The sequence below is a fragment of the Cervus elaphus genome, chromosome 17 (genome assembly GCF_910594005.1).
Source record: "Cervus elaphus chromosome 17, mCerEla1.1, whole genome shotgun sequence".
Taxonomy (NCBI): Eukaryota; Metazoa; Chordata; class Mammalia; order Artiodactyla; family Cervidae; genus Cervus; species Cervus elaphus.
Genome location: NC_057831.1, coordinates 18670277 through 18694113, shown reverse-complemented (window position 1 = coordinate 18694113; position 23837 = coordinate 18670277).

Below are 23837 nucleotides of genomic sequence, written 5' to 3'. Positions count from 1 at the left end.
GGTCAGTCTCCTCTTTCCCAGGCTAGCTCATCCACCCTCTACCTCCTGTCCCAGAGAGCAAGAAAGCCCCACTAGCCATGGATAGAATGGTAGCAAAATATTCTCCTCATTCTTTATCTTCTAAGTCCTCTTTAAACACTCAACCAATATTTAGCCTCAGAGTTGGAAAACTCTTCTGCTAGGAACTAGGCTGGCATGAAAAGAATAACCATCATCAGAAGCTGTGTTTTCTTTTGCTTCTCTTTGGGGACAAATAGTTAAGAATAAGAACTGTGATGGCAGACTTGAAAGTAGTCCCCAGCCTTGACAATTGGCCTCTTTTCAAAGACCTTCCCTTGACCTCTGTTCCCTAGGAAAAGGAAGGTGGCTAACAGGAATATTACAAGGTTCCACTGATGAGATGTCTCTCCAACCAAGCTATGTATGATGACAACTAGTGGGTGGAAAAACTTCCCTCAAACCAGGACTGGCTATCTGCCTTCCAGACTACTTCACTGCATGCCAAAAGGTTATCTATGAGGAACTAGGAAAGGAAGTGTATTTGAAAACATCACTGGGACTTGTATACAACATCTTGAGGTGTTTGATCCTTTTATGAACTGATGACAGCTTTTTGCCATTGAAGTCTATGTGAGAGTTGCCAGCCAAGCAAAAGGAGGAAGCAGGGCCAGCCTGTTTGTCCAAAGAACTCCTGAGAGTTGTTTAGATCACAAGACATGAGGTGGCCAGAGAGAGGGAATAGCCCAGAATCCCAAGAAAAGCTTAGGCAGCTAGCTGCATCAGCAGTTTCAATAAGACCCGTCTGGCCATTTGAATGTTTCCCTTTGACTGTGGTGTCCTTTTAATTTCCAGAATCATCTTCATTCATTCAAGGATCCATGCCAATGGTCACTCCCAGAGCACTCAGAGAGGCATGGAAGAGCTGAGAAATATTAATAATCACCACAGTGCCCTGATCAGTGAATGCACTTAATCAGGCCGTCACCAGGCAAGCTCACTGAATATCACAGAGCAAATTCATTTGAGTTTTTTAATGGCCATGACAGTTGCTTAATTGGGACAGTAACTCTGCTTAATTGGCACTCTTTTATTCCTACTAGAGCCAGGGTGTCTTTCTCCAGCTCCAGGTGGGTCTGTATACACTTCCCGAGGTTCTCAGTATTTCCATGAAATATGCCTGATGCCAGCTATTCTCCAGCTCCTTCCCATGCAGGGAAGTGCTCTGGGTTATGACTTGTGCTGGAGACTCTGTTACTGATATTAGATTAACAAGCCATGGGTGGGGCCCTTAGCTTACAAAGGAATATGTTATACTCATGCTCAGTACTGACTCCAGTAAATCTAATGGATACTTATAAATCAATAACAATGCAAAGCTATTAGAATGGTGAAAAGAACTTTTTCCCACACTTCACATTAACCACTCCTTTCTCAGTCTTGGTCTCTACCTTGTCCTCATTGCTCCCTTTTCATAACCGGCTCATCTTTCCAACACAGGCTTTATATTTTCTCCTGCAGTTCAGCTCACAGCTCAGGCTATATATAATACGCAGTTCTTTCCCACACTTCTCTTTAGCTCCTTCCAGAAATCGACCTTGTGTCACTGTTCTTGATTGGGTTACATGCTCATTAGTGACCCATTTTATAGGAGATATATGGACACTGATGTAAACACACACATGCTTTTCATTGATGTCTCCTGCTCCTGTTGTCACCATGCAGTGCCAGACCATATCGTGGCCGGAGAATTCCTTTTGTGCTATAAGTTCTGTCATCATAAGAGAACGAATAGAGACTCTGCAGGAAAGGCAGTCTTGTTAGGTGGTCACAGTGGTTTGGGGCTGAGGCGGTCTCCTCAAGAGTAACCACGGACCTCTGCCACGGTCAAGCCACTGGCCTTCGTTTCCTTTAGCCTTCTCGCTCACCAAAAGATTTTCCTGTCCAGTTATAAAGCACAAGTTGTTTTCCAAAGGGCATACTCTATGGATCAGCACCTGTGGGAAATGAGCTGGAGTGCATCCCAACAAAGACTTCAGCCAACCCCATAGTTATGTAGAGATTTTATCACACCTCTGGAAGTCTGAGGTCTTCTGCTAGGGTTTAGTAGATGTTCTGTGAGAACCAATCCACATGTCAATGTATTTTTTATGTATTTTGTGGGAGAAGGTAAGCTCCACATCTCAGTCCTCCACCATCCTAATGCAATCTATTCACCAAGTAGATTTTCAAAAAAATTTTTCGTACGGTGAAATTGATGAAGCATCTCTTTCACATAAAAAACATAGCCTTAAAAATGGAATCTGTTGAGAACAAGATGGCGGAAGAGTAAGTGGACAGAGAGTACATCTCTCTCCACAGATACATCAAGAATACATCTTCAGACACAGAAGTGCTCGCAGAACACCAGCCGAGAGAGGACAGGAGTACCCGACCAGTGGAAAAGAATACATAGACCCACACAGAACTCGGGATCAAGCCCTGAGCCTTTGGAGTGGAAGCACTGACTCCAAGACCCTAGACTACCAGAGAACTAACCCTGGGGGTATCAAACAGTGAGAACTCAGACAAAGGAAGCCACTGGAATACAAGACCTGGCATCAGCCAACCACCAGTAGCACCCTGTGCAGGACACCTCATCGAAACAACAAACAAAACAAAAGCACAGACCCAATCATCAGCAGACAGGGTTACCTCCTCACTCAGCCTTTCCCATCAGAGGAAAAGCAAAGAAACAAACAAAAACTCAGCACAAATCTCACCCTATATGAAGCTCACACAAACCACTGGACCAACCTTGGGAGGGCAGAAACCAAAAAGGAGAAAGAATTCAACCTTAAAGCCTGGGAAAAGAAGACCTCAAACACATTAAGTTTAAAAAACAAATAATGAAAAGGCAGAGAAATACTATACAAATGAAGGAACAAACTAGAAACACAGATGTCCAAATAAATGAAGAGGAAACAGGCAAACTACCTGGAAAAGAATTCAGAATAATGATGGTAAAGATGATCAAAAACCTTGAAAACAAAATGGAGAAAATGCAAGAATCAACTAAGACCTAGAAGAATTAAAGAATAAATATGCAGAGACAAACAACACAATTACTGAAGTTAAAAATATTGTAGAAGGAATCAGTAGCAGAATATCTGAAGCAGAAGAATGAATCAGTAAGCTGAAAGATAAAATGGTGGAAATAACTTCTGAAGAGCAGAATAAAGTAAAAAGAATGAAAAGAACTGAGAATAGTCTCAGAGACTGCTGGGACAATATCAAATGCACCAACATTTGAATTATAGGGGTCCCAGAAGAAGAAGAGAAAAAGAAAGAGTATGAGAAAATTTTTCAAGAGATTACAGTTGAAAATTTCCCCAACATGGAAAAGGAAATAGTCAATCAAGTCCAAGAGGCACAAAGAATCCCATACAGGATAAACCCAAGGAGAAACACACCAAGACACATACTAATCAAACTAACAAAGACTAAACACAAAGAAAGAATATTAAAAGGAGCAAGGAGAAGCAACAAGTAACATACAAGGGAAACCCCACACACTTAACAGCTGATCTTTCAACAGAAATTCTGCAGGCCAGAAGGGAATGGCAGGATATATTTAAAGTACTGAAAGGGAAAAATCTACAATCAGGATTACTGTACCTGGCAAGGATCTCATTCAAAATTGATGGAGAAATAAAAAGCTTTTCAGACAAGCAAAAGTTAAGAGAATTCAGTACCACCAAACCAGCTTTACAACAAATGTTAAATGAACTTATATAGTTAAGAAATACAAGAGAAGAAAAAAGATCTACAAAATCAACTCCAAACAATTAAGAAATACAATAGGGACATATATATCAATAATTACTTTAAATGTAAATGGATTAAATGTGCCAACCAAAAGACACAGACTGGCTGAATGGATACAAAAAAAGACCCGTATGTATGCTGTCTACAAGAAACCCACTTCAGACCTAAAGACACATATAGACTGAAAGGATGGAAAAATATATCCCATGCAAATGGGAAGCAAAAGAAAGCTGGAGTAGCAATCCTCATGTCAAACAAAATAGACCTTAAAATAAAGAAGAATACGAGAGATAAGGATGGACACTACATAATGATCAAGGGATCAATCCAAGAGGAAGACATAACAATTGTAAATATCTATGCACCCAACATAGGAGCACCTCAATACATAAGACAAATTCAGACATAAAAGGAGAAATTGACAGTAACTCAATAATAGTAGGAGACTTTAACACTCCACTAACACCAATGGACAGATCATCAAAACAGAAAATTAATAAGGAAACACAAGTTTTAAATGATAAATTAGATGAGATGAATCTCATTGATATCTTTAGGACACTCCAACCAAATACAGAAGAATACACCTTCTTCTCAAGTGCACATGGAACATTCTCCAGGATAGACCATATCTTGGGTCACAAATCAAACCTCAGTAAACTTAAGAAAATGTATTAAGCATCTTCTCTGACCACAATGCTATGAGACTACATATCAGTTACAAGAAAAAAACTGTAAGAAACACAAACACGTGGAAACAACATGTTTCTAAATAACCAATAGATTACTGAAGAAATCAAAAGGGAAATAAAAAAATTTCTAGAAGTAAATGGCAATGAAAACACGACAACTCAAAACCTATGGGATGCAGCAAAAGCAGTTCTAAGAGGGAAGCTCATAGCAATACAATCCCACCTCAAGAAACAAGAAAAACATCAAACAGAAAACCTAACTTTACAGCTAAAACAACTGGCAAAAGAAGAACAAAAGAAACTCCAAAATTAGTAGAAGGAAAGAAACCATAAAGATCTGAGCAGAAATAAATGAAAAAGAAATGAAAGAAGCAATAGTAAAGATTAATAAAACTAAAAGCTGGTTCTTTGAGAAGATAAACAATTGATAAACCTTTAGCCAGACTCATCAAGAATGAAAGAGAGAGGAATCAAATCAACAAAATTAGAAATGAAAAAGGAGTGGTTACAACAGACAACGCAGACATGCAAAGGATTTTAAGAGACTATTATGAGAAACCATATGGCAATAAAATGGAGATAACCTGGAAGAAATGTACAGATTCTTAGAAAAGTTCAATCTTCCAAGACTGAACCAGGAAGAAATAAAAATTATGAACAACCCAATTACTGAAATTGAAGCTGTGATCAAAAATCTCCCAAAAAACAAAAGCCCAGGACCAGATGGCTTCCCAGGAGAATTCTATTGAACATTTAGAGACGAGCTACTGCCTATCCTTCTAAAACTCTTTCAAAAAATTGCAGAGGAACACTTCCAAACCCATTCTACAAGGTCACAATCACCCTGATACCAAAACCAGACAAAGACAACACAAAAAAAGAAAACTACAGGCTAATATCACTGATGAACATAGATGCAAAAATCCTCAAAAAAATTTTAGCAAACAGAATTCAGCAACGTATCAAAAAGCTCATACATCATGATCAAGTTGGGTTTATTCCAGGAATGCAAAGATTCTTCAATATACACAAATCAATCAATGTGATACATGATATTAGCAAATTGAAAGATAAAACCATGATAATCTCAATAGATGCAGAAAAAGCCTTTGAAAAAATTCAGTACCCATTTATGATTAAAACTTCAAAAAACGGGCATAGAAGGAACCTACCTCAACATAGTAAAGGCCATATATGATAAGTCTATAGCAAACATTATTCTCAATGGTGAAAAACTGAAAGCATTCCCCCTAAGATCAGAAACAAGACAAGGGTGTCTACTTTCACCACTATTATTCAACATAGTTCTGGAAGTCTTAGCTACAGTAATCAGAGAAGAAAAAGAAATGAAAGGAATCAAGATTGGAAAAGAAGAGTAAGGCTCTCACTGTTCGCAGATGGAATGATACTGTACATGCTGCTGCTGCTGCTAAGTCACTTCAGTCGTGTCTGACTCTGTGGGACCCCATAGACGGCAGCCCACCAGGCTCCCCTGGCCCTGGGATTCTCCAGGCAAGAACACTGGAGTGGGGTGCCATTTCCTTCTCCAACGCATGAAAGGGATACTGTACATAGAAAACCCTAAAGATAGTATCAGAAAATTACTGGAGCTAATCAGCAAATTTAGCAAAGTTGAAGGATACAAAAATCAATACACAGAAATCACTTGCATTTCTACATACTAACAATGAAAAGTCAGAAAGAGAAATTAAGGAATCAATCCCATTCACCACTGCAACAAAAAGAATTAAATATGTAGGAATAAACTTACCTAAGGAGACAAAAGAACTGTACACAGAAAATTATAAGGCACTGATGAAAGAAATCAAAGACAGCATAAACAGATGGAGAGATATTCCATGTTCCTGGGCAGGAAGAATCCATACTGTAAAAATAACTCTACTACCAAATGCAATCTACAGATTCAGTGCAATCCCTATCAAATTACCAATGGTATTTTTCACAGAACTAGAACAAAAAAATTCCACAATTCATATGGAAACACAAAAGACCCTGAATAGCCAAAGCAGTCTTGAGAAAGAAGAATGGAGCTGGAGGAATCAACCTTCCTGACTTCAGATTATACTACAAAGCTACAGTCATCAAGACAGTATGGTACTGGCATAAAAACAGAAATACAGACCAATGGAACAAAATAAAAAGCCCAGAAGTAAACCCATGCTCCTATGGGTACCTTGTTTTTGACAAAGGAGGCAAGAATATACAATGGGGCAAAGACAGACTCTTCAATAAATGGTGCTGGGAAAACTGGACAGCTACATGTAAAAGAATGAAATTAGAACACCTCCTAACACCATACACAAAGATAAACTCAAAATGGATTAAAGACCTAAATGTAAGGCCAGAAACCCTAGAACTCTTAGAGGAAAACATAGGCAGAACACTTGATGACATAAATCAAAACAAGATCCTCTATGACCCACCTCCTAGAGTAACAGAAATAAAAACAAAAGTAAACAAGTGGGACCTGATTAAACTTAAAAAGCTTTTGCACAGCAAAGGAAACTATAAGCAAGGTAAAAAGACAACCCTCAGAATGGGAGAAAATAATAGCAAATGAAACAACTGACAATTAATTTCCAAAATATATAAGCAGCTCATACAACTCAATACCAGAAAAACAAACAAACCAATCAAAAAGTGTGAAAAAGACCTATACAGACATTTCTCCAAAAAAGATATACAGATGGCTAACAAACACATGAAAAGATGCTCAACATCGCTAGTTATTAGAGAAATGCAAATCAAAACCTCAATGAGATATCACCTCACGCCAGTCAGAATGGCCATCATCAAAAAGTTTACAAACAGCAAAGGATGAGGATGTGGAGAGAATGTGGAGAAAGGGAATGCTTTTGCACTGTTGGTGGGAATGTAAATTGATACAGCCACTATGGAAAAAGGTATGTAGATTCCTTTAAAAACTAGGAATAAAACCAGCATATAACCCAGCAATCCCACTCGTAGGCATATACCCTGAGGAAACCAAAATTGGAAAAGAGTATCCCATTGTTCATTGAGGCACTATTTACAATAGCTAGAACATGGAAGCAACCTAGATGTCCACTGACAGATGGATAAAGAAGTTCTGGTACATATACACCATGGAATATTACTCAGTCATAAAAAGGAACACATTTGAGTCAGTTCTGATGAGGTGGATGCACCACCTATCATACAGAGTGAAGTGAGTTAGAAAGATAAAGATAAATATTGCACTCAAATCCACATATACAGAATTCAGAAAAATGGTACTGAAGAATTTATTTACAGGGCAGCAATGGAGAATCAGACATAGAGAACAGACTTATGGACACATGGGGAGAGGGGAAGAGAGGGTGAGATGTATGGAAAGAGTAACATGGAAACGTACATTCCCATGTGTAAAATAGATAGCCAACAGGAATTTGCTGCATGGCTTAGGAAACGCAAACAGGGGCTCTGCACCAACCTAGAGGGGTGGGATGGGGAGGGAGATGGGAGGGAGGTTCAAAAGGGAGGGGATATGTGTATACCTATGGCTGATTCTTGTTGAGGTTTGACAGAAAACAACAGAATTCTGTAAAGCAATTATCCTCCAATAAAAAGAAAAAAGAGAAAACCAATAGCTTAAAAATCAAATTGTAACAGTCATACTCATGTTACAGAGAGCCAAACAACAACACAGTTAATAAACAGTTTTTCTACAGGTTTACAGTCCATCCTGCATTCACAATTGGGAGAAGAGAGTCATGAATTCTACATGTTCAAGTCCATGTTGCAACCACCTGACCACATTCAACAGGCATAGGGTTTCTTAGAAAAGCCAGATTTCCTCCCAAAACAACTCTTGGGTTTTTTTGTTGTTGTTGTTGTTTTTTTTAAAAGACTTAATTATTTCTTTTGCTTCATTCAAGAGGCCTCCAATTATGTTTGTTTTTTTTAATAAGTTTGACTCATTTTCATATTAAATTGCTTGATCATTTCTTTTAAGTTTGTAAGGAGTTTCTGTGCTTTGAAGTACAGTTTTTGGTTTTTTGGTTCCCCTTCGGGGTATGACAAACTATTACATTGTCTTGAGAATTGGGGATAAATTGGATCAGAGAGGCACAACGAGTGGAGCTCAGGGACATGATTTCTAAATAACAATCCCCATGTGAATGCTCCTTCAGCATTTCCCTTTTACTCATGTTTTTGTGTTGGTGTTTTTGTTGTGGTCTAGACTGGGGCAAAAATGCAATAGTAGATCCAGATGTGAAATGAAACTTTTGAAACTGATGTAGACATATATATACACATATATTTTTCCCCAAAGGGTCTGTAGTTAAAAACCTCTAGATAAGAATCGGAGAAATGAAGAAACCCTAGCCTTAGGGATCTAAAAACCAAATAGCTTTTTTATAAAAATACACGTCCTCTATTGCACAAACGATGAGTTTGGCAGATTTTTAGTTTTAAGTTATTGAATTGTAGATCTTAATGTGGTTTGAGAGATAGCGTGTCATGGAGGAGAAGAGAACTTTGAAGTCAGTGGATCTGAGCCTGACAGTAGCTCTTGACCTTGAACAAATAATTTTACCTCAATGAATTTCAGTTTCTCCAGAAAGCATAAACAAAATAGGTCATTGTACATATAAAATGAGATTATGTACAGAGCACAGAGGGCTGGGCCCCCTTGGAATGCTCCATAGCTCTTAGCCTAGAAGCCTCCTATGATCCATCCCACTCCTAGAGAGCACCCACATGAAGGTGGCTACTTCTCTTCAAGTGCACAATGGTGCCCCCTACTGGTGAGGCAGTTGACCCCAAAGATAGGAAGTCTTGCAGTTAGAGATTTAGCAGAGTTTGTTAATCAATGTCTCAACAGAGCAGTCTGTATCCTTATGTAATATGCAGTAATCCATGGATATTTAATTTGCAAAAGTGTCAAGTGAGTGACTAGATCTAGTGGATGAGGTGGGCAACCAGCGCATAGTCTCCTACTAGATTATAAATTCCACGGACAGATACCATATGTGCTTTACTTACTACTTTATCTTGAGAACTTAGCATGATTCCTCAGCCATGGTAGACAGTCAAAAACAATATTTTGTTGAATAACAGAGCCAACGAGTCCAGCCACAACCTAAGAAGATGGCATGACTTGATCTTTTAAAGGTTTTTCCTATGGAAGAATGCAGAATTCTCTTGAAAATTTACTCCCCTACATTTTAGTAGGATCAGAGAAGGAGATTGTTAATGGTTTTTTTAACCCAAATACGGCTGTTGCTTTTTTTTCCACCTAGAGTCATTGGGTAGACCAGGGTTTCTATTTTTACTTGGAGGCAAAACATGGATTATAAACTCTTAGGTTTTTGCCTTCTTTCCAAACCCAGTTATCACTACCTTCCTTTCTCACTCTTGTTCCCTAGGAACAAGAGCAGTGAAAGCAGACTTCAGATGAAACAGATTCCAGAATGGTCACCATCAGAGAACAGTTATTGAAATATTAAGTGTGGAAGGAACACTGGTGGTTCTCAGGCTGGCTATTGAATGCTTGGAGTATTTTCAGTCCTGAACAGGGGAACCGTGTCAGAGGGCATTGGCAAGAGCTGATAAGTTTTAAACGTTCCTTACTGTACCACCAGCCAGGATGGGTGTAACGGAGTCAGAGGCCAGAAGAGCCGGAGGAAAAGGAAGGAAGCAGGGCGTGTTAGCCACATGACTAAAGTGATAGGGTATATGGTTCTTAAGTAGGAAAAGACGTGTAGGCTGGACAAAAATGTAAACACTGGTGGCGTTCGAAATATTCAGGAGGGCTGGGAATGAAAAGCTCTGTGAGTCTGGTGAAAAGAAAGGGCGGCTTTGATGTGGAGCAGATTTTTCAACTGTAGCAGAGCTGCCATCTCTTGTGGCTGTCAAAAGAATATTTAAAGGAAAAGTAAGAGGGTGCTTTTTTGCTTAAGGGTGTTCTATAAAGGGAAGAATTCTAAGTATTTTCAAGTTGAAGAAGAAGAAACTATTAAGAATCTAATGCAACTGACAAGTCCTATCAGCAGCCACCAAATGCTGCCCGGCCATTCTGGCCACTACGTGACCTGCAGGTTGATGACTGACAGCCCCTGGCAAGGGGTACAGCTGCATGTCTGAGGGGTGCCACTCACCAGCTGAAATGAGGGCTGTTCGCTGGGTTGTTCCCAGGCTGGTCCTTCACAACCAGGCAGGACAGTCTGTCTCCTAGAACTGATCATCCCTTGCGAGGAACGAGGAAAGAAGCATGACCCCACAGCTAGAAAGCTCCACTGGGAAGTCCATTCTGGGGCTCACTCCACATCTGCCCCGAGCAGGACTGTACTCGGGCATGTGAACAAGGATCACATGGGATCCACAAGGGATCCACGGGGATCCACGGGGATCCACGGGGCCTCGGGTTTCTTGCAGCTCACTTACTAACTAGCTTTGTGATTTTAGGCAGATCATTAGAACTTTTAATTCAGACTCTTCCATTTCAAACCTCCACGATTCCATGGTTCATGTGTAGGTCATAGGCTACGTTCTACTCTCGCTTCTTTGTATAACTTTGGGCAAGTTTCTTATTCCACCTAGTGCCTCAGTTTCCCCACCTGTGAAATGGAAGTCATACTAGTAATGTAAAAATCATACTAGTTTATAGTATTTTGAGAACTTACAGATGAAATATTATGAAAGTGCTGGGCTTCCCTAGTGGTTCAGCGGTAAAGAATCTGCCTGCAATGCAGGAGCCTCAGGTTCGATCCCTGGGTTGGAAAGATCCCCTGGAGGAGGACATGGCAACCCACTCCAGTATTCTTGCCTGGAAAATCCCATGGACGGAGGAGTCTGGTGGGGTATAGTCCACAGTTGGACAGAACTGAATGACTTAGCACAGCACACAGCTACTATCAAAGCCTTAAAGGCAATTATAGTTATTAAACTTTTCAACATCTAGTTTGAGATTGATGAGTTTTTGTCATTTTGGCGTGAGTAAACATCATTTGGTTTTGCTGTTGTTTGTTTTCTTTTTATAATTTTACTTATTTTTGGCTGTGCTGAGTCTTTGTTGCTGTTCGGGCTTTGGTCTAGTTGCAGCGAGTGGGGGCTCCTCTCTAGTTGCAGTGGTCAGGCTTCTTATTGCAGTGGCTCCTTTTTCTGTGGATACAGGCTCCAAGGGTGCACAGGCTTCAGTAGTCGTGGTGTGAGGGCTCAGTAGTTGTGGTTCCCAGGCTCTAGAGCACAGGCTCAGTAGTTGTGGCTCATGGACTTAGTTACTCCGTAGCATGTGGGATCTTCCCAAATCAGGGATGGAACCTGTATCTCCTGTGTTAGCTGGTGGATTCTTTACCACTGAGCCACCAGTGAAGCCCCATTATTTGTTTTTATCTTGTTACAATTCTGACTGCAGGTTTCCACTCTGGTCAGTTTGAATTGGTATGCTGGTCCACTTCACCTCCTGTTGTGAACTCTCCTGTCATGATGCCCGGCTTCTGTAGAGGACCCCCCTGGAGCTGTGGCTTCGGTTAGGACCTGGTGTTCCAGAGACCCATGGATAAACCTTCTAGTTCTGTCTCTGCCATTAATAACTTGTGTGACTCTGAGCAAGTCACATCATCTCTTTGAGCCCTGGTGTCCTGGTCTTCAAAAGACAAGGAAATAAGGCCAGATGACTTCAACGGTATCTCTTGGAGTCAAAGTGTACATTTTGAAACTACTTAAAGAAATGGAGAAGAGGATGAGGCACAAATAGTATACAATAATATACACGGAAGCTTAGAGTAAGTTTATACAATCTTTTGTGGCACTGTTAAACTTCAGTGCCTAAAATATTATTAACATGTTGCAGTGTTCTGCATGGGCTTCCCAGGTGGCACTAGCGGTAAAGAACCCACCTGCCACTGCAGAAGATGTAAGAGATGTGGGTTCAATCCCTGGGTCGGGAAAATCCCCTGGAGGAGGACTTGGCAACCCACGCCAGTGTTCTTGCCTGGAGAATCCCACGGACAGAGGAGCCTGGTGTGCTGTAGTCCATAGGGTTGAAGCGAGTCGGACATGACTGAAGTGGCTTAGCGCATGTTGCAGTGTTAAGTGTATGTGTGTGTGATTCACATCCCAACCACGAGACCGCCTGCTGCACTGGCTGTAGAAATGGAATGAGAAGGAAAAGGGGAACTGAAGTCTTGGGATTTATACATGACATCTTGCAGTCCGGACTCAGGTTTACTTGTATTTAAAGCAAATAAGTTGTACTTAAAATGGAAAACAACCTTGTTGATCTTTGAATATCTGTGGTGGAGAGTAGCTCTAGTTGGTTTGCTCTCTCAGGAACTGTCTCCCCCCGGCCCGTAGAGTTGGTCTGAACCCTCAGCCACTCTCTGGCTTTTGTGTCTTTCACAAGTTCTGCCATGCACCAAACACAGGCTTGGCGGTTTCCTTTGGGTTTTCTAGAGTTATTCTTACTAGTGAGGCAGAAAGACCTCTCTTCCCAGCTACACTTTTGGCCATAGATTGCGGTTTTTTTGTATGTGGTTTTCTTCCCCTGCCATTAGACTAAATGCCCCTCTATATTCTCTATACTTGCTGGAGGTGTTGAATGGCACCCTTCACACGTGCATCCCAGTTTCCTGGCAGTAGGGAGCCATAGCTGCTCTGGAGACTCTATGCCTTCAGATAGAATGCCCTGCTCAGTAGTCTCTCCAGGGTTGATCAGAAAATCTCCATGACACCAAGTCTGAGTTTGCAGAGGTGTCTGCCAGGGCTGGGGGCTTCCCCAATGACTCAAGCAGTAAAGAATCTGTCTGCAATGCAGGAGATTTAAGTTTGATCCCTGGGTCAGGAAGATACCCTGGAGAAGGTAATGGCAACCCACTCCAGTATTCTTGCCTGGAGAATCCCATGGACAGAGGAGCCTGGTGGGCTACAGTCCATGAAGTCACAAAGAGTCAGACATGACTGAGTAACTGAGCTCACACACACACTGCTGCTCTCCCCCATCTTCCTGATCCCCAGCATAGCCACCAGGAAAAGCCACATTGTTACCACTTGTTCCAGTGTCAAATCCTACACGACCAGGGACAGCCCCCAGCCCTGAATTTCAGAGAAGTTTTATCCAGTGACTTAGTATTTGATGTTTTCTTCTTGCTCGATTTTCTCTTTTGGAAAATCCAGATACTGAAGAAGGTCTCAGATTTTTTCATAGAGAAAGAGATTTCTCTGGTTTGTGATTAAAAGTATCCATCTCTTCAAACTCAGTGCTTTAAAGCTGAAATCCCGGTATTTTACGGTACTGATGTAAGTCTGTCACTTGACTGCACCACCTTAAAAGTAAAAGCCCCGAGGACATGGTGAATTGTTAAGCAGGTAGAACCATAAAAACTACTTTCACCCAATTTAATTGAATTGGAATATAGAATATGGGCAGCTGGAGGAAGATAGAGAATTGTGCTGCTTAGAGCCTTTCTGATTGTTAGCGACAGAGACCCCAGACTTCTACAGCTTAAGCAAAGATGTGGTTGTGACGGACTGCCATAACCAGATCACAGGAAGGGGACCAGGGAGCTGGCCTCTGTCATCTGGATCAGCTGCCGGGAGCACCATCAGGAATCTGTCTCCTCCTGCCCTTCTCTCATCTTGGCTTCCACCTCAGGCCTGGCCTCTTGCTCACCAGCCCTTTGGCTTGCTAGGGGACTTGAAGACAGGTCGCTCTAGGGCTCCATCCCTGTGACTAAAGTTCCAAAGGGAAAAGAGAAAGATCCCTGCCAGCTACCATTTGGGAAATCTGAGACAGCCTGGGGTTGGCCCTGGCTGGGTCATGTGTTCACCACCGGCTCATCCCTGTGGTCAGGTGGGTGAAGAGCTCTGAGGGGCTGCCACACCAGAATTATAGGACAAGTGGTTGCCGGAGTGGTGAGGAGCAGTTACCTAAGCAAGAGTGGTGGCAGCTGCTATCACTGAGAGAAGAAGGAAAGGGTTCTAGAAAGCCCGAAGCAACTGTTACACACAAAAGCAAGTGTGGAACTTAGCCTACGACCTTGCTGGGAACCGTGGAATCATGGACGTTTGAAATGGATGGTTCCGTCCTCTGAGTGTAGAAGATGAGGTGCAGAAAGGTCTAATGATCTGCCTAAGGGTACGCACAACAGATGCCCACTCTATAGGGGCAAGGGCGTTGCAGTGTTCCTCTACAGCTTGAGCTTAATTTCCAGCTAAATGTTTCATCTAAAATCCATACTCAATAAATTTGAGTTTCTGCTCCAAACTCAAGAAGTCACAGAAGTGTAAAGCAGGCAATATGGTAGGTAGTTAACATTCACTGAACTTTCATTTTCTCACCTGTAGAGACATGGCTAGTCTCCGGCAGCAGGAATGATTTAGCTAATAAAATCTTGGGATCTTGAATTAAAAAACAAAATAGAATATAGGTGAATCCTTTAGAAAAGGTAAGCTATAGTATTTAAATTATATAGTAATGAAACCCTTGACTGACACTGACATTACCTCAGTAACTTAGATTTATTTCAAAGTTATACTCACGTGCCCTGCCCTGGCAGGTGGATTCTTTATCACTGAGCTGCCCGGGAAGCCCTGCCTGTTATAGATTAGGCCTCAATAAATGTCCTAGTCAGGAAAAAAGCCTTTAGCTAAGCAATGAGTTTTATTTTAGGGCAACTATTCTCTTAATCAGACATTAGCCAAAATTGGACCCAATGTATAAAGACAGCATCTAATAATCTTTTATATGAGGAGAATAAAGCACAATCTTAATACCTACATTGATACTTTTTAATAATATACTGCATTTGCTCAAAATAAATCAATTGTATATAAAGTTGTCATGAAACAATTGGTAATAATAATGAGATAACATGCAACAGCTACGAAAACTAAAAAAGTAACAAGTATGGGCAAATGGGTACTGCTGCTGCTGTTTATTGTTTTTATATTATTATTGAGGATGATAATGCTGTTAAAAGGAGAATCAAGATGAAGCATGTTTGAAGTTGTGAACTGTCCTAATCCCATGTGCAGAGAAACAGAAGGTGAAAATACACACGATGTGAAAAACTGTAATAGGTAACCATCCTGTTTATAGGTCTGGTTGGTTAGGGCAACCTCCTGAGTCTGTCTTTGCTGAGGTGATTCTGGTAATGACAAACTGTTCCCTGGGGTGTCTGAGGGGCTCTTGGGTGAAATTGCTGGGTTAGCAGCTGTAAACAGGCTTGCAGAGTTCAGGAAAGCCGGGTTCAGGGCACCATCTACCTCAGTTGCTAGTGGAAGCTAGGCTCGAAGCCAGTCACTGCCCCTCCCATGTGAGGACACTCGGCAGTCGTAAAGCTGGAAATAACTGCTACTGGTTACTGTCCAGGGCCCCAGGCTGGAGAAGCTTTCTCCACCTGAAAAGTGGATTACAAACCAGTGCGATGAAGGTGGATTTGACAACTGGCACATGCTTTCACAGTTCATTTCTCATAACTTTAAAGAAATAAAAAATCACTTCCCAGGAAAACCAAAGATAAAATAGGAAGATATACAGTAATCAAAATTGGACCACAAATTTTGACTCAACTTCCATGTAATTAAATTTCTAAATAATCATGATTACTACTTTTTTTAGCCTAAGAAGTTAAAGCTCTTCTTTTAAATTGGGACTATTATTCTTAACTATATACACAAAGAAATAAAAACCAAAGACCGTAAAGAAATACGCCACAATTGTTTGAACACAGTTGTCTAAATTGTAGGTTATTACTATCTACATGTTTGTATTTTCCCCAATTTTTTTCATGAGTATGTACTACTTTGAAAATTACGGAAATTTTAAACTTTTTTTGAAGTATAACTGGTCACTAAGTATCAATGAATGGGATTAAAACTGTATAGCCTCTTGTGTAACAGGATTCTGAATTTCTTTGAAAGAGCATACATTAGAAGGAAATAATTTCTGCGAAGTAAATCCTGAAGTTTTAGGTTATTTCCTAATAGCTGTGGATTTAGAAAGAATAAATCAAATGTTAATCCTTTCAAATGTTATGAACTATACCAGCAAACGCAGCATTTTAGTAAATGATTTAAGAGTACAGTCTGAAATAAAGATAAATTAAAAAATCAGAAAAAAAAAGTGGATTGTAAACACATGCTCTGTGATCCTGAAAGACAGGAACAAAGAGGGGATAGTGACAGACCGCTTGCCCCCTACATAGTATGTGTACACAACAGCTTCTGTCGTGTCCGACTCTTTGTAACCCCACGGACTGTTGCCCGCCAGGCTCCTCTGTCCATGGGATTCTCCAGATAGGAACACTGGAGTGGGTTGCCATGCCCTTCTCTGCCCTGTAGTATAAAGTCCAATAATACTTCAAGTATGAGGAAGGCTTTACATCCTAAGTCGGGATGACAAGAAAGGGTAAGATTTTATTAAGAACTGACAGGATATCAAATGTGGAAAGGCTGTTTATAACAGTCATGGGAATTACACGGGTGGAATGGGGCAGGAGAGAGGCGTGGAGGGTAAGGATTGGTTGCCTTCCTTCAGAAAGACATGGCACCCTGCCCCTTTCCCTTACTTCTGTTTATGCATCACTTGTGTTTGCTCATTCATGGCCAGTGAGCAGAGATTTCTTAAGAATGGGATTGCTCTCACTTTTTAGTGCCGTATTACTTGAAGCAGTTAACATGTTTATGGATAATGTTTCATTACTGCCTTTTAAGTCACATTCCAGATCCCCTACATCACTTTGGTAATAACACCTGTCGGCATGACTCAGAGCCCGCGCCCTCTTGGTCTGTCACAGGCCGCTCTTCAAACAGCCTCCACCGCCATCTGCCTCCGCGCTGATACGGTCGAGCCCTAAAAACACGGCGGTGTCTCAAGCTACATCTGCCACCCTATGCCCCTCCATCCCCACTTTCTTCTGGCCTGGCACCCAGTCAGGCCTCGGGAGGCCTCCACGGCTCCCAGGACTGTCTGATTGGTGTTCCACCTTTGAGATGTTGGCCCAACCTGTGGCCCAGGAGCCAGAGGGGGCAAGGGCCTGGTCTGAGTCAATGCCACCCCCTCGGCTTCAGTGCCCTGCTTAGAAGTTTTATTTCGTGGGAATGGTATGGCTCAGGGGCCTGACAAAGGGGTGGTGAGGGAAGCCTCCGGGTGTTGGTGCTGGGAGTCTCTCCACTTTGGCTGGGATCCAGTCTTGCAGGGTAATGGCCGGATGTTAGCAGCTGCAGGAGGCTGTCTAAAGGGGATGTGTAAAGACACTGGAGGGTCCATTCTGGTGAACAAGTGTGGCCCCCTGTCTAATAATGCTCTCATACATCAGGTGCAGCAGAGAAGCCAGAAATTAACTTTGTTTGAAAAACCATAGATCCTTTTTCCCAGTGTAGAGGCCACATTATGGAAAGGAATTAGGGGAAAAGAAATAAACCGATTTAGTGCAAGTTTAAATATATTTATCAATAAGCTAAACCTTGTATGTGCTTAGTGGCAAAGAATTCGCCTGCCAATGCAGGAGATGCAGGTTTGATCCCTGGGTCGGGAAGATCCCCTGGAGGAGGAAATGACAACCCACTCCAGTATTCTCGCCTGGGAAATCACATGGACAGAGGGGCCAGATGGGCTACAATCCATGAGGTTGCCAGAGTTGGACACGATTTAGCAACTAAACAATAACACAGCAACAAATCTTGTAAGTAAATTTGGAAAGTAAATGTGAATCAATTATCATCGGAATTTAAATCTGGTGGATATTACTAGTTTCAAAGTACTACTTTTGTATTATCACCAAAACTTAATAAATCTCACATTTGTTGTATAAAAATCACAGGTTCTGAGAACCACAAGTTACTTGGTGAAAGCTGGTCTTGACATATACATACACCTGGCCAGGGTACCAGTGTTTATGTGTGATGTTCTGGAAGGCTTTCTGTAACCACACCCACTGTATCAATAATGTCCACTTCTGATTACTTTTATAAAAGACAGACTATCTTATCCATTATGTATTATTTTTAGGCAACTTCTAATAATAATGACCTCAGTTCAGTTCAGTCGCTCAGTTGTGTCCGACTCTTTGCGACCCCATGAACCATAGCATGCCAGGCCTCCCTGTCCATCATCAACTCCCAGAGTCCACCCAAACCCATGTCCGTAGAGTCGATGAGGCCATCCAACCATCTCATCCTCTGTCGTCCCCTTCTCCTCCTGCCCTCAATCTTTCCCAGCATCAGGGTCTTTTCCAATGAGTCAGCTCTTCGCGTCAGGTGGCCGAAGTATCAGAGTTTCAGCTTCAACATCACTCCTTCCAATGAACACCCAGGACTGATCTCCTTTAGGATGGGCTGGTTGGATCTCCTTGCAGTCCAAGGGACTCTCAAGAGTCTTCTCCAACACCACAGTTCAGAAGCATCAATTATTCGGCACTCAGCTTTCTTCACAGTCCAACTCTCACATCCATACATGATTACTGGAAAAACCATAGCCTTGACTAGATGGACCTTTGTTGGCAAAGTAATGTCTCTGCTTTTTAATAATGACCTAAATATATGTATTTGTATATTTCTTAAAGTTTTAAGTCTATCATAATATTGATATTATTATTGGTTTATTACTTATCTTGAGACATTAGAAATGTCCCTGCTCGTCTTCATAGTCTTGTTTGTTCTGCAAGAACTCCCCTTTATTCAAGAGTAGTTAAAGTACAGAGAAATGTAGAAGAATATATTCTAAATAGCAATAGTAGTTATCTCCAAAACAAGCTGGAGATTACAAGTGACTTTTCTTTTGTCCTCTTTTCTGTATGTTCCAAGTATTTCCACAGTAAGAATGTTTATATTTGTTGAGTGCTTTCTCTACATCAGGTTCTGTGATCATCATTAAATAATATCTTCACAATAACCTCATAAGAGAGGTCCTATTATAATCCTCACTTTACACATGAAGAAATGAAAGTCTAAAGAGTTTAAATAAATTTATCCAAGGTCTCATAAGTGGTAGGGCCAGAATTCAAATCCATGTGTATCTGATTCTAGGACTTGGATTATCAACCGCTGAACTTCATTGTTTTTGTAATCAAAAACACACACACACAATTTGTATACTAAAAACAAACAATAAACCTCACTGCTGCATTTAGCTTATAATCTGCATGAAAGATAGTAAATGTACACCCAAATTTCAGGCACATCTACTAAGGTTATGGTCTGACAGCTGGTTAGGAAACAACTTAAGATTTACTTAGGTTGAGGCTCACCATTTTTAATCAGGTTAAAAGTGTTATTTGATCATGATGTTCACTTCTATGAAATTTAGAAATACATTAGAAAAAGAGAGGAAATAGGCATATAAATTATTCAAATAATGACAAATAAATCGTTAAGAAATGACAAGATAAATTGGATTGTTTTTGCTTTTTGCTGTTTTGTTTTTTGCCTGGAGAAGAAAAGACTGTAGGAAGATTAAACCACAGTTTTGAAATAAAGGAAGAACTATGGTGTGGTTAGTGGAAGCAGCTGTTCTCCAATCTCAAACCACATCTGGAATATGACGTTTCATTCTGGGCACCACATTTGAAGAGAGACCTTGATCAACTGGAGTGTGTCAGATAGGGACAAACATGATGGAATGTACCTAGGAACAACCACATATGAGTTACAGTTGTTGGTACACTGGTTGCTGGAAGGAAGAGTTGAGGGAGACAAAAGATCTGGGTTTGGAGCTCTGACAGTCTGTCACGTTGGCGAGGGATTAGGCTTATTCTGTATGATGCCAGGGAGGGCAGTACTAAGGCCTCAAGGTCAAGTGTCAGTTCAATATAAAAAGAAATTCACAATCTAATGAAAATGGGGGGAGGGGCACGTGAACTAATGGAGGTCCCTGGGACTTGTCAGAATGTCAGAATACTCTTATTAGGGGGGGCCTGGTAGAAATACCAGTTGAGATGGTAGAACTTTCCTAGTCAATTTTAAAGGAATGGGTGACAACTTCTTTTTTTTTTTTTTTTAAAGAAATATTTATTTACCTATTTTATTTTATTTCTGACTTAGGTCTTAGTTGAGGCGTGCAGGCTTCTCTTGCAGTGTGGGGTCTTTCACGGCAGTGCAGGTGCCTCTCTAGTTGTGGCACATACAGGATTAGTCGTGGGATCTCAGTTCCCCGACTAGGGATTTCAAACCCTATACCGGTGTTTCGGAAGGTGGATTCTTAACCAGTGAACCTCTAGGGAAGTCCCTACCAGCAACTTCTTTTACGGAATGACTTGAGGATTCTTTTATTGGGAAAATGGTAATAGATCTTATATAAACTGTTCGTCATCTTCTGCCACACACCTCTATTCTTTTGCTCAATAACATGTCTCTGAAATTATATGACATTGTGCTCCTGGATATTTGCATTTAAGCACTGAAAATTTTCCCTTTTCATAATTGTTTATTTAACACAACTCAGAGGAGAAAATGGGAAGGGCAGAGAAAAAAGAACCCCACAAATCTCAGAAGTAGATAATGTTTTAGACCACCATGAAAAGAGAGCATGAGAGCTAGGCCCATTCTCGGCTAAAATTTTAACATCTCATATGACCTTAAATAAGTTAATTTACTTTAGTTCCCTGTGCCTCAGTTCCTTCCCCAGTAAAACGGGTATAATAACTCTTGCTTCATGGCTCTTTTGGGAATTAGTGAGTTAATGTTTGCTCAGTTCTTTGAGGTCCTTGGATGAAAGGTGTTATATAAATACTAGGTATCATTATTAACATTTAATGACCATATCTATACTTATGATACCAAGTGTCCTAAGAGACAAAAGCTGTTACAGGCCACAGAAAAGCTTTCAAAGACTGTTCACAGTGTCTATGAAAACATAAGTTAGAATTATTGAGAGAGCTTGGTGTCTTATTGTGAGATTAAAAATTGCAGTTCCATGGATTCAACCTGATATTTAGCAGTAGATTTAATGGAGGCTTTAAAAAGCATTTGTGCAGTATCTCAAACTGGTTTTCATGACTACTTTTAAACTAGCAGTAATTTTGTAATCTTCAAATTATTTCATTTTTGTTATCTAGCTATAGTCTCAGTGGAACCTTCTCAATGCTTACAAATGCTAAATGTGATAGTTTTTAATCTTTTTTTTTTTTTTTTCTCTCTTATGGACAGAGCAGCAGCCTTTGTCCTTAATATAGGAAGAACACATAAGAATGGCTGTTGACCGTGGTGGAGAAATAAAAATGGCTTCACTTCATCTGCTCCCCTGGTGCTCATAGCTCAAGGCTGCCCATCCTGCTCTAGTCTTCTCACTCCACTCCTTGGAGTTATCCAAGAGAAACAGCAGACGTTGTTGGGGAGTAGGGAAGGGGGAGGCCTTTCTTTGATCTCAGATGACAAACTTCAAAGATAAACATTTAAAGAGAAGGAAAAACAAATACAGAGAAAGGAACAACAATGAGACACTGAATAGCTCAGCTGTCACCTGTATATCTGCTTCAAGAGGACTGGTAGACACATCCTTTGCAGGAAAAGGCAAATCACCCAATAGAAAACCAGGCAAATTGTTATGAACATACATGTCAAGAAAGAAGCCTGACTGATCAATAAATAGGAAAAGATGCCTGGAGAAATGCAAATGAAACAATAAAGAGACACTTTCACACTTTAGGTTGCAAAACATTTTTATTTAAGGAATGCTGCATAAGAAGGGAGTGAAGCAACACTGCTGTTGGGAGCACACACTTGACAACCCCCGGAGAATAACTGAACACTCTCTAGTAAAGCTGAAGTGTGTATGTATGAACTCTTAGCCTTTCTCTTTCAGACTTACACTCTAGAGAAACTCTTGTACGTGTGGCCAAGGAACTGTAAACAAGAACATAGCACCATTTGTTTGTAATGGTTACGAATCTACCTCAATTGTGGGAACAATTCAAATGTCCCTCAATAGAGAAACGGTGATGTATTTCTGTAATAGTACAGTAGACGCTAGACAACAGAATTAACTAGAGCTACAAGTGTCTCTCCGATCTCTATGGAGAACTTCCCAAAAACAATGTTCAGGACAAAAGAGGAAAAAAAAGACATTAGATGCATAGAGGAGAAATATCATTTACATAAAGTTTAAAAATATTCAAAAGAAGATGACTGGTATTATTCTAGAGAAATTCCTACTCAATCTGCATGTAGAGTCTGAATTCCCAGTCTTGGCAGTGTCTGTTAAGTATTTCAGCACGTTCGTCAAACTTTGCCCCTGCTAGTGCCAAGTCTACATTAATGGCTACAACCGAGATTTTTGTAAAATTCAGGGATTCCCCATGTCCCTCCAAAAAATATTTGTTCTAACCCAGAGCTATCCAACAGAAGCAAAATGTGAACCACATATGTAATTTAAAATTCTCTAGTAGTCAGGTTATAAAAAATTAAACATAAATGAGTGAAACTAATTTTGATAATAGATTTTTTACTAAACATATTCAAAATATCCTATAGGTAAATAAGATATTTTAAATATTTTTTACACTAAGTCTTTAAAATATGGTGTGCATTTTACACCTAGAGTGTATCTGGTTGATAGATTTTCATTGGAAATATTTGTATTTAGACTTCATAAAATTTAAAGTTGTAAAGATAGGTTTAAAATAACCCAACTTATCTGAAGCATATGTTTTTTAATAACTGCATCAAGTGATGGTTTTCAAATATTAGTTTAAATAATTAGAATTAAATAAAATGATAAATTCAGTTCCTTAGTCTCACTTACTGCATTTCAAGAGCTCGCCAGTCACATATGACTCAGTTGCTATTAATATACTGAACACAGCAGATCTAACCTACATTATGCCCACTTACCTTTCCTCTGTGGGAGTCCTCTTTTCATATCATGGAAGTCAAACTAAAAAAGTATACAGTGGCCTTGCTGGACAAAGATAGCCACACAGACCCACCTGCAGTGAAAGGTGTATGTTGACCAGCAAGATTTCAAGGCCATGCAATGAGAGGAGTCTAGCCTGATTTACATGCTCAGCCACCTGCTGCCTTACCCTCTCAGCTGTCTGTTAGAGCTCTGGTCTCCCACTAGGCAAAGCTGGGGAGAATTCCCTGAGGTTCCATCTGTTTCTGGGGTGTCTGTTTTAAATGGTTAAGTTCCCAAAGTATGGGTCATTCAGTTTTACTGAAACACCAGCCCCCTTCCAATTTTGGTGCTCGGTTGTCCTCTGGGACTCCCCGGTAATTTCTAGATTGGATAATCAAACACAAGAATCTACAGAAACTCATCTGAGAGGAAGTACACTGAGGCTCACACAGGAGAGAAGATGGGAACTCAGAGGCTGTGATGGTAAAACAACGCGAGACGATGGTAAAGCAATGTGAAAAGTG